At 38.9% G+C, this 12,364-nt stretch overlaps 1 long non-coding RNA gene across 1 annotated transcript; it reads right to left on the bottom strand.

Annotated features, from left to right (window-relative positions):
- Window positions 1–349: 349 nt before the first annotated feature.
- On the bottom strand, window positions 350–1,675 carry LOC149840238 (uncharacterized). The gene is made up of 2 exons (XR_016431538.1): window positions 1,547–1,675; window positions 350–625 (listed from the first exon to the last, which is right to left on the bottom strand). It is a non-coding gene; the product is annotated as an uncharacterized LOC149840238 (long non-coding RNA).
- Between the last annotated feature and the right edge of the window lie 10,689 nt (window positions 1,676–12,364).

Genomic DNA, 12,364 nt, shown 5'->3' with positions numbered 1-12,364 from the left:
CTGATACACTATAACAAAGCAGTAGATTAGCAACGACCACATTCCGTCGCTAATCCGTCGCTAACATGGGTAGCGACAACGAGGCGACAGTATGCTTACGTCGCGAATATTTCGACGCTAACTGGCGATGGAATTATTCCGTCGCCAGGTCCGTCGCTAATTGCGACGGAATAACGAGCGCTATATTCCGTCGCCAATCCGCCGGTACTAAACTGCGACCACGGCTTGGCGATGGATTTACTTCCGTCGCTAGATTAATATGAATAGCGACGGATGGTTCCGTCGCTAATCCGTCGCAAACACGAAAAAAAATTAAAAAAATTTTATTTGAAAATTAAATACCGAGAACTGTACAATTTCTATTTCCTGTACAATTTATATTTCCTGTAAATAAAAAACAAACCACACAAAAAATTTCATATAACAAGAATCTACAACAATTAATCGTTCCACCTTAAAATTAAGAAGTTTAATTATTTACAATTCAACAATTACAATTAGGAAACATAAAAAAATAGAACTTCTTCAACACAGTCCTCTAATCATTGCCAAGATTTTGTGCGTCTTCTTGTTCATTGTCTTTATCTGTCCCTTCAGCTCCACTACGCTGATTATCGCTAGCAGCCTACACAAGAAAAGAACAGTCAGTATTGATAAACAAAATATAATAAAATAAATTACACACTATATGTGATTCTATCATGTGCTCATGTGTGATCTAAGGCAATAAAAAAACTCTATATGTGATTCTATCATGCTCATATGTGCTCTAAGGCAGACAAAAAGTTATATATATATGTGATTCTATCATGCTCATATGTGTGCTAAGGCAGTCAAAAAATTGAATATGTGATTATAGCATGTTCATATGTGTTCTAAGGCATCTAGAAAAACTCTATATGTAATTCTACCATGCTCATATGTGCTTTAAGGCAGGCAAAAAACTATATATGTGATTCGATCATGCTCGTATGTGTGCTAAGGCAGTCAAAAAATTGAATATGTGATTATAGCATGCTCATATGTGCTCTAAGGCAGGCAAAGCAAAAAAATTTATATGTGATTCTATCATAAATGATATATAGCATGTTCATATGTGTTTTAAGGCAGTAAAAAAACTGTATATGTTATTATAGCATGCTCATATGTGTGCTAAGGCAGTCAAAAAACTGAATATGTGATTATAATATGCTCATATGTGTTCTTAGGCAGTCAAAAAACTGAATATGTGATTATAGCATGCTCATATGTGTTCTAATGCAGTCAAAAAAACTTTATATGTGATTCTATCATGCTCATATGTGTTCTTAGGCAGGCAAAAAAACTTTATATGTGATTATAGCATGCTCATATGTGCTCTAAGGCAATAAGAAAACTCTATATGTTATTATAGCATGCTCATATGTGCTCTAAGGCAGTCAAAAAACTTAATATGTGATTATAACATGCTCATATGTGTTCTTAGGCAGGCAAAAAGTTATATATGTGATTCGATTATGCTCATATGTATTCTAAGGCAGACAAAAAACTGAATATGTGATTATACCTGAGAGGGACCTGGAATCGAAGATCCCCTATCCTGAACATCGGCCTTGATCTCATTTCGGAGAAAGGGGGCGACGGTGTATTGGAAGTAGTTATTCAGTGATTCATTAACGATCTGGCATACATCATCACCGGAAAGAATAGTCGATTGCTTGGAGCTTATGTCGGCGCAAGAAGTCGGTGAACCGTAACTGGAAGAACCAATAACTGGTGAAGTGTTCATATTACTCCCAAACCCGAACACGCGACCTTTTTTGGGTTCACCTGCTGCAGTCACCCATGATGTAGGATCAAATGATGGATGTTGAGTAGCATCATCGCCATATCGCTCTACCATCTATTGCTCATATGCCTCCTACAAAATAATGTTTAAAGTATTCATTAATAATTAATGATAACATTATGATAACTTGCATATATATTGCAATGATTATTAATAGAATTAATACATACCGTTGTCGTTCTCGCCTTCTCTGATACGAAGACTCCCGTGGCCTTCCGTTTATGTGTTTCTACAAACACATCCTTATATAGTACACTGCCTCCTTTTTCTGCTTCCTGCGAAGTTAAATGACAAAAGATTTAGTACACAAGTTTGCAACAATACTTATAAAATTAATATCATATATTGATGAGTTACCATTTTCTTTAGGTGGCTCCCAAATGTCTTAGATCCACCTGTGTGTAGATGGGCTTCGGGCATCTTCGATCGATTTTGTGCACCCTTCGCAGAGCGATTTCTAAATGCATCTTCCGCCCACTTATCGCACATTTCATCCCAGTAATCTCTCCTGATAGTAATAGGACCATGGCCCTTCCACAGTAATGGATCATCTACTACGCCAGATGCGTTTTTTGCTGCAGTCTTCATAGTGTGCAGCATGTCTGCAAATCAATTGGCAGCCACCTTCTGCCACACCTTCCTTGCATCATTTTCTTCCACCGTAGTTGCGAAGCGATTCGAAGCCTACAAATATTTTCAGAAAGTTAGTAGACATTGATTAAATAAATTAAATATGAAACACTTTAACTATGAGGAAAAACTGTATATCATGAATGAGGACCACAATCTGTCTAACACCTCCTTTGGGTACTCTTTCTATTGAGCAACTGGTCCTGGTAGATGTTGAAGAAGTGACTTCCTAATCTCCCGTACTACTTCTTGTGGCTCAAACCTCGTGCTGCACATGAATTGTTACACAGTAAATATCAATATAAAATATTTAAAAGATATGCAATAATTGAAAACAAAATACTTACGGTCGATTATCGATATACACTATTCGAATGAGTCTTCTTGTGCCAGTCTGAGAAGACCCTGTTTCCTGTGTTGGCTGTTGACTTGTGTGATCAACTGGTGTAGGTGGGTCGTATACAGGCGCAACATCATCTGTAAAAAAATACATTAGAAATTCTCAGAATGCGCATTTGAACTAATCAAGCATCCAATTAGTTATATGATATACCTATCACAGGAGCCCGTGAAGATGAAGGCTGAGCCTGGCTACTACTAGATGAGCGACCACTATAACCTCCATGAACCATATTCTAACAAATAACATATGCCATACAATACATTCAAATAATTCACATCAAGTATTACAATGCATTCAAGTCATTCACATTCAAATAAAATTTTTAATCATTCACACCAAGTATTGCAATACAACTCACATCAAGTATTACAATGCATTTAAATAGAGGTTTGTAGTATAAGATTTTGCTCACTAGCTTGAGAATTCTTCCTCGTCACTAGTTTGACTTTCTTCTTCTTCTTCTTCTTCTTCTTCTTCTTCTTCTTCATTGTTTGCCCATCCACTTGGTACATCATTTGGATCACATTCCTCTATGAATGTTTCATCGGCCAATAAAGATATGACATGCATATCATGCGCAACATCGTGACCATAAGCAAAGTCATAGACATCATCTGATTGATAGTAATCACTGTCTTCAGCTAACTCATCTTCCTATAACTGATCATACTCGGGGTATAGTTTGGATTTCACCTTGCAAACTGCCCACCATTCATTTCTATCTGACTTTTTTATACTCGGATATAAAGTATAATAAACTTGTTGAGCTTGCGAGGCTAATATGAATGGTTCATATGTTCCAAACCTGGATTTATGATTCACCTCCACAATGCCTGAAGCTTTGTTGAGTCTTGTTGCAGTTGGATCAAACCAATGACAATGCCTGAAGATAGTGTGACTCTCACAACCGTTCCAAAGTGGCTCATCAGCATCTCTAAGTAAATCATAAAATCTACTAGCTGCATCGTTTGGTGATTCTTCATCTACGGCAGTTCTTACATCACTAGAACTCATAGCAGAACCCAGTTCTGTTCCTGCGGCATCAAATATCAAATCCGTATATGGATTATCGTGCACCACATTCACTCGTGCATCAAAATTGTTTCTAAATTCTTCTCCATGAAACATCCAGTTCTGATAATCACTCACAAAACCCTTCTTGTATAGGTGATGTCTAACGCTTTGAGGTTCTACAAATCGATTATTCTTACAAATCTTGCAGGGACACCTAATCTGACCTGTAGGATCCACTATACTGACACTTGCCGTTGCAAATTCAATAAAACTGTCAACACCATCCATATATTCATGCGATAACTCATTGTCCACTATCCTACGGTACATCCATTCACGGTTTGCAGTCATTCTGTCGTATGATGTTACGAATAGTATCCTAACGAATTAAAAAAAAACAATCAGAATGCTACGATGAAGAAAATATCAAATTTATCATGCATGCAATATACTATGTCAAACAATAACAAAAATTTTGATGCATGCATTGATAACTTAATATTTTCATGTGCAAACTATTAATGACACGATACAATCATTTGAAGCATGCTTTTATTATAAAATTTCACATGGAAGTCAAAATCAAATTGAAACTAACTACATGCAAGCGTGGATACAATTACATCAAACATTGCAATACATCGTAATCATTCATATCAAACAAATGGCAAACATGTACCTGCAACAAACACACTTCAATATCTCACTAACTACTACCATGCTTAGCATGGACTCCGTACTCCAAAAATAAGAACACTTTCATATTCATACATTAAAATCATGCTCAGCATGATCTCCGAACTCCAACAAAGCAACCCTAAATATCAACAACTAAGTGAGTGTGTGAACAATAAAGTGTTACATCTAATAAATTAAATAACATGTGATATGCTTGCATCACTTACTCACCACGGGTATTTACCCGATTTGCATTGTTTTTGTCATTTACTTACCACAGGTGGCTGAGCACGAGTTGGTTCCGTTGAAAAATCTGCACAAAAAAATGCAGTTTTAAAAAAAAGTCGCCACAAAAAAAAAGGAAGTTGTTCCGACAAGGGGTCGACTCCCCTGTTGTTCCGGTAGAGGGTCGACCCCCTTACAGAACATAGGGGGTTAACTGACCCCCAGCCTTTCCGCCAGTGAGTCGACCCCCTGCCGGGGTCGACCTGCCGGAAAGGCAGGGGGGTCGACCCCCTGCCGGAAACGCAAAGGGTTAACCCCCTGCCTGTTCTGTCATGGGGTTAACCCCCTGTCTGTTTCGGCATGGGGTTAACCCCCTGCCGGAAAGGCAGGGGGTCGACCCCCCATGCCGAAAACGCAAGGGTTAAACCCCTGCGTTTCCTGCACGGCAGAGGGTTAAACCCCCTGCCTTTATGGCAGGGGGTTTAACCCCTGCTGGAAACGCAGGGGTTAAACCACATGCGTTTCCGGCAGGGGGGCGACCCCCCCTGCCGGAAACGCAGGGGGTCGACCCCCCCTGCCGGAAACACAGGGGGTCGACCCCCCCTGCCGGAAACGCAGGGGGTTAAACCCCCTGCCATGCCGTAAAGGTAGGGGGTTAAACCCCCTGCCGTAAAGGCATGGGGGGTTGACCCCCTGCCGTAAAGGCATGGGGGGTTGACCCCCTGCCGGAAAGGCAGGGGGGTTTAAACCCCTTGTCGTGCCGTCATCCCTTTACGGCACGGCAGGGGGTCGACCCCCCTGCCTTTCCGGCAGGGGGTCAACCCCCCATGCCGGAAAGCACGGCAGGGGGTTAAACCCCCTGCCGTGCCGTAAAGGTAGGGGGTTAAACCCCCTGCCGTAAAGGCATGGGGGGTCGACCCCCTGCCGGAAAGGCAGGGGGGTTTAAACCCTCTGCCGTGCCGTCATCCCTTTACGACACGACAGGGGGTCGACCCCCCTGCCTTTCCGGCAGGGGGTCAACCCCCCATGCCGGAAAGCACGGCAGGGGGTTAAACCCCCTACCTTTCCGGCAGGGGTTAAACCCCCTACCTTTCCGGCAGGGGGTCGACCCCCCATGCCGGAAAGGCAGGGGGTTTATCCCCTGCTTGAACGCGTAGGGTGGGCGAACCTGTCTCCGGCGAGGCGACGGCTCGGGCGGAACGCGGGGCGGCAGGCGACGGGGCGGCAGGCGGAGGGCGGCGAAGGAAGGCGTTGGGCTGCGTAGGGAGGGCGGGAGAGAGGAAACAGGAAAAGAGGGAAAAGGGTTCTCATCAGATTTACGCGAAAATTAGCGACGGATTGACGACAGAATAATTCTGTCACTAAGCCGACGTAAATATATACAACTCCTTAGCGACGGAATATGTCTATCGCTCACGGCGTCGCTAAGTAGCGACAGAAAAATACCGTCGCCCCATCCGTCGCTAACCGCAGCATGTTGTTGCGACAAAACTGGTCCGTCGCTAAGCCGTCGCCAATTAGCGACGGCTTAGCGACAAACCATTTTCCATCGCTACATCTGTGAATATCACGAAACGTAGCGACGGATTAGTGACGGTCGCTAAGCCGTCGCTAATTGGCGACGGAAAAATGCCGTCGCTACTATCCGTCACTAATTAGCATTTTTCTTGTAGTGATAATTCTACACCATCGACATTGATGAGCAAGTATGAATTGTGGGGTAATGCTTCCTCGACAACATAGGGCCCTTAACAATTCGGAGACCATTTGCCATCTGGGCAGTGCTTGAAATAAGCCATGGATCTGAGAACTAGATCATTGACTCAGAATTTTCTTTCAATGACAAATTTTGCATATTGTCTGGCTACCCTCTGCCAATATGATTGAGCGTACTCTGCTGCTCTGAGCCTCCTTTCATCAAGCAAATCAAGCTATACTAGCCGCTGTTGCTGATACTGATCAAGAGGTAATTCTAGAAGTAATGTAAATTTCAGAATAGGTTTCTGAACATATAGAGGCAGTACTACCTCAGTTCTATAGACAAGTTCTGACGGAGTAGGATTAGTTGGAGTTTGAATGGTGGTTCTATATGCTCACAATGTGATGATGCATGAAATGCACATCATGTTAACAAGTTATTCATGTATTTTGTAGTGAGATTAAGGGTTTAAACCCATTTTTAGATGCATTTTGATAGTAAGGTGTTGTGGTTCGAATTTAAGAGAAATCAGAGTTAAAATGAGAGAGTTATGGTTATTTTAGTGTTTGGGCACGGATTTCGAGGCGGATCAGATCCATATCCGACCCAAATAGGCTATTTGGACCTTGAATCAACCTTTAGAAAGCCCCAAATCCAACCCACACGCATATCCATATTCATTTAGAAAAGTTTTATAGAAAACCCCCCAAAAAGTGGCGCAGGGTAAAAATTTTCATTATAACCTTGTTTTTTAAAATACCAAAAAATATAAATATACTTTTTAGAAGAGCTCTAGACGTCTTTGGCATTGGGATTGGTGCCTCCTACAGTGAATCTAACTCCAGCCCCTTCCAACCCCTCATTCCACCTCATTCTCCATAGAAGATTGGTTTTTGCTTGGAAATCAAGCATTATTCGATCTTCCGATTCATTTCTATTCGTTTATTTAGCATCCTTGTTGTGTTTAATCATCATTTGCTGTGTTTTTGCAAGTGTAGCAGAGGTGGAGACCATTAATCTTGCTTGGAAGTGCGAAACACCCCAACAAGATGAGTCGGCCCTAACTCCATCCTGTTTTTCTAAACCCTCTGATCGCGAATCGACACCCGTTACATCTTCAGTGGATCTCCAACGTGTTGCAGATGTAAAAATCCTGTTCATGGTGATATTCCAGCATTCTCGAACCGTTCGGGACGTCAAGCCAAGGCCATTGTCCGCTCTCTTCTTCCCCACGTTCGTCGGATCGCCCTTGAGGTAGGTCTTCTTCTCTCTTTTCTTCTAGTTAAAGCCTAAAACGTGTGTGTTTGTTTTTCGTGTTTTATTTTCTGGGTGTTTACAGTATCTTTCTTATTTCAACCCTAGTATAGAACTCGTGCACAGACCAACACGGTTGATCTAGGTTTGATTTCGTTTTTTATAATTGTCGAGTCTTGTTTTTCCAATATTTTCCCTAAAACGTGTAAATCGGCTAGAATCCCTTCTAGCCGATTTTGCAGTTCTGTCCAGCGTGTTTATGGTATTGTTTCTACAGAAAAATCGTTTTAAAAAGTTTCATTTTGATTTGGTTTAGTCATTGGTTTTGTTTGTTTGTTATTTTAATTAAAAAGAAAAAAAAATCGGCTAGATTAATTCTAGCCGATCTTTGTGTTTGAATACGTTTAGTTGCTGCATATTTTTTCTGTAGCTTCCTCATATCATCTGAGTTTATTCAGTTGTTCCAGTGTCATTCATCTGCGTTTTAGGTGTGGTTTGATTTCTTGCATGTCTTGTGATTTGTTTTTGAAATAAGCGTTGGGTTAGAGTTAAATTCAAGTATAGGCGTGTGATTTTAGTTTCAAGTTGTGATTTGTTTGTGTGTTTGGTGGCTTCACAGTCTCGTAAAAGTGTGTTAGTCAATTTCATTAGCTTAGGATATTTCTAATTCTTGTTTTAATCGTTTGGTGTTTTTTTTCTATTGAAAATACAAAAAGAATCGAGTTTTACCTCGTTGTTTTAGGTGTTGTCGGCCGACTGTAGTCAAATTTCATTTAGTTCCAGTTTATTACAGTGGTCGAATGTGTTGATTAATCTTTAGTTAAGATAGATTTTTATTTTGTGGTAACCGTGGTGTTGATTAGATTAAATTCCTAGTGTTCTAGGTTATGCGTGTAGTTAGGTTATTATTCCTATTTTATGTAATGTTTAGTTCCAGCATTTTATTTAGTTAATGTGGTTTGCAGTAGTATAATTAGTTAATTAAGATCCTTTGTTTAATTAGAATAGTCATTAGCATGGTAATATTTACATAGTTTTAGAATTTTGTGTTAGTTATTTAACAAGTCGATTTTTATTTAGTGTAGTCATCTTCCCCAAGGAGGGGCGGCAGCCATTAGAGCTCCAGTTGAGCTCTAGGTTGCTTTTGGTAGGTTTTAAAATTTTGTTAAGTGTCTTATGGTGTCTAGATGCATTGCATTAGAGCTTGGTTGCATTAGACGTTTTTTGAAATGTTTAGTAAGTTTTCTTAGGTTAGTTAATTTACTGTAATTGTCTACATTCATTAGTTGAAGTCTAGGAAACGTTTTTGGTGTTTTGTTAGGAAAGTCTATTTGAAATAGTAGGGTGTTTGCTCCAAAAAATAAAAACGGTTTTGAGAAAATTGGTTGATTCAAATTCGTTGACCCCCATTTAGGCAAGTTTGAAATTGAGTTCAAGATAGAATCAATATTTTTTGGGAAAGTTACATTGAAGTTTCAAATCTTTTCTAAATAGGTTTCAACGGTTTTGCAAGAGGTACTTATTTGTGTTGTAAACCATTTTTGGTAAGCTAAAAACGTGGAGGCTATCTTGAATTATATAATTTCAAATTGTCTACTTACCTTAGTAGGTGGTGCAAGACATTAAAGAAGTGTAACTGCCCCTAGTTGGATGGTTTCCACTTCCTATCTTTTTAAATTGAAATTTAAGGTAAGTATAGACAAGCATTTAGAGCTGGACGATTTTTGAACTTATCAACTTTCCAAAGTTGTCTTTGAGCTTTTACCCTTTCCTATTTCATTAACCATCCATAGTGAGTTAGGATAAAGTAGGTTTTAATTATTTTAGTTAATAGAGTTAACCTTAGTTAGTAATTAGGTCCTTAGTTAGAGTGATTCAATTTAGGCGTGTAGGGTTTATTTAGTAACTATGATTAGTTGATTTTGTTAATTTTAATATTAGAATTTAATTTCTTTAGGTCCTTACTTAGATAACCTAACCTAGTCAAACTAGTTGACCCAATTAGGTGAGTCGTGTACCCTGTCTAAGCCAAGTCATGTCGACCTAGCCAGGTGTGGCATGAACCTAGTCCTAGTCATATCTTAAAACCGCATCATTTTGGTTTTTAGTGATCTATTTGACTTTAGCTTTAACCCATATTAGATATAGTATAATTTAGTATAGTGATTCAGTTGTTTACATTAGTTAGATTTTAGAAATTCGTGTTGCATTAATGTGTAGTTGTTCCTCGTGTTTGATTTGAGTGGGTTCTTTAATTAGGTGTATTTAGTTTATATTAACTACAGCTGCTCATTCATTTAGTTAGGTGTGCACAATTAAGTATATTAGTTGCATTTGTATTAGTATTTAACTTAGCTTTAGTCATAATTTGCATACTATATTTCATTTTCGTTTCATGTAGCATCATTGCATTCATCATCATCATATCAACTGTCATTTAGTACCATTTAGGTTTGTATTAGGGTTAGATTGCATTTTTAGTGTTTAAAATAGACTTATAAAGTGAATAGTATATTGAAAGCAAAACCCGATTTTTGACCTGTCGCACTGTCGTCATTTCATGTGCGAAAATTCCGAGTTTTCAAAATATTATTTTTCTATTCACTTTATTGGCATGTTAACTGACTACAAACCAAATTTCAGCTCAATCCAAGTTGGTTTGGTCTGATTTTTAAGCATTTTGTGAAAACTATTTTTTTCGGAATTTAAAATTTAGGGACCTGCGATATCGTGATTTTTCCCAGTTTTGAAACACCTATATCTGGAGTTCCAGATATCATTTTTTAATTATGTAAATATTGTCAGATTCTTAAATTTGTTAGTTACAGAATAGAACAAATTTCGGGAAAATCGGACCCCGTTTGCTCTGCCAAATAGTCATTTTCCGAAGAACTATCAGAAGTCTATTTTGCACTAGTTAGGGGTAGTTTCGTAATTTCAGTCTTTTAGTTATTTTCGGTTTGTTTTCATCAGTTTCTGCATTTTTAAGTGCTGCATCTGCATCATTCAGCATTGTTAGACTTAGGTTAGTTAGATTTAGCATTAGTTTGAATTTTTCTTGATTATTTCATTTGTAATTAGGTTTTGTTTGTTTAAATTCTTTAGAATTAGGTTTAATTTATATTTTAGTTTAGTTTCATTAAATTAGTTACTAACTTTGTATTTTGCTGTGTTTTTAGGTTGAAAAGTATAACCATTTTCCAGGGATTCTTGTCAAAGTGCGAAACTTTGAGAATCGGCGAAAAGACAGAAATACCCTTGGCGTGCAACTGAAGACTGAAGAGCTTTTCTCATTAGTTGTAGTTTTAATTTGTAATTGTTTTAGCATTGTACTTATAACTAGTGTTTATTGATTAATGAAATAAATTTCTTAGAAATATCTGAGTAACTCCTGTTCCCTGTAGATTCGACCCGTACTTACCACTTCGTGGAAAGTCAGTTATTTATTTTTGGTTGACGATTTTCCAAAGATTTCATTGAAAAATATTGTTTTAAAAATACCACTTCCAAAATATCAACCAAATTTTGGCGCCGTTGCCGGGGAACGGCGAATTACTTATTTTGTTTCTTAGAGTTTGATTTATTAATTTGTGTTAATTAGTTAGTTAGCTGTTTTATTTTCTAGTTAGTAGGATTAGTAAGTGAATATAGGATTAACATAGTTAGTACATATAGGATTCACGTACTGCTTTTCTAGGATTCACCACATTTTTCTTTCTGCAAGGAGCGATTAGACAGGTGGGTTTTAGAGAACTTAGTTTGTGAATTCCTGTATTTCTTTTTCCAGTAAAGTAGAATAGTTTACTTTGTTATTTCATTCATTTAGTAGATAGTTCTGACATAGCTAGTTTAGCATATTTGCTTATTAGTTGCTTTATTTGTGTTATTTACATTTTAATATCTGTGTTAGTTTTAGTTCTAGTTTTAGATTTAGGTCGTGTGCTTACATCTGGTCTTAGTACCAGTGTATGCAGGGGAGACGAGCTCTAGGAACCCCATTACATCCATTCGTTGACAACCTAGAGAGAATTTTACATTCTCCTCGAAGTTCGACAACAATGGCTGATATGGATCCACCACCTCCACCCCCAGTTCATCCACGTCCTCTGAGGGAATACTTCATTCCCACAGATTATGTCCAGGCATCCTGCATTCGGAGACCCGATGTAGGAGCCCCACACTACGAGATTAAGGCCAACATTATTTAGATGCTCCCATCTTTCTATGGCCTTAGTCACGAGGATCCCTACCGGCATTTAGACAAATTCCTTGAGATCTGTTCTATTGTGAAGATACAGAATTTCGACGATGATTCTTTGAGGTTGACCCTATTCCTGTTTTCATTGAAGGACAAGGCCAAGTATTGGCTAAAGTCCTTAGATTCTGTAGAGATAGGGTCCTGGGATCAGTTACAGCAGGAGTTTCTTAGGAAGTACTTTTCCATTGGTCGTACGAACCAATACCGGCGAGCCATCACTAGCTTTTCAGAGCTAGATGGTGAGCACTTTCATGAGACCTGGGATAGAATGAAGGATCTCCTCAGGAAGTGTCCCCATCATCAAGTGCCGAGATGGCAGCTGGTGTAGAGCTTTTACGATGGATTGTCTGACAGGAATCATCAGATGATCGACTC

This window comes from Nuphar pumila, chromosome 4, assembly GCF_984573655.1.
Source record: "Nuphar pumila chromosome 4, dmNupPumi1.hap1.1, whole genome shotgun sequence".
Lineage (NCBI taxonomy): Eukaryota > Viridiplantae > Streptophyta > Magnoliopsida > Nymphaeales > Nymphaeaceae > Nuphar > Nuphar pumila.
The sequence above is the reverse complement of the archived record's forward strand: the minus strand, read 5'-3'. Positions and strand labels throughout refer to the sequence as shown.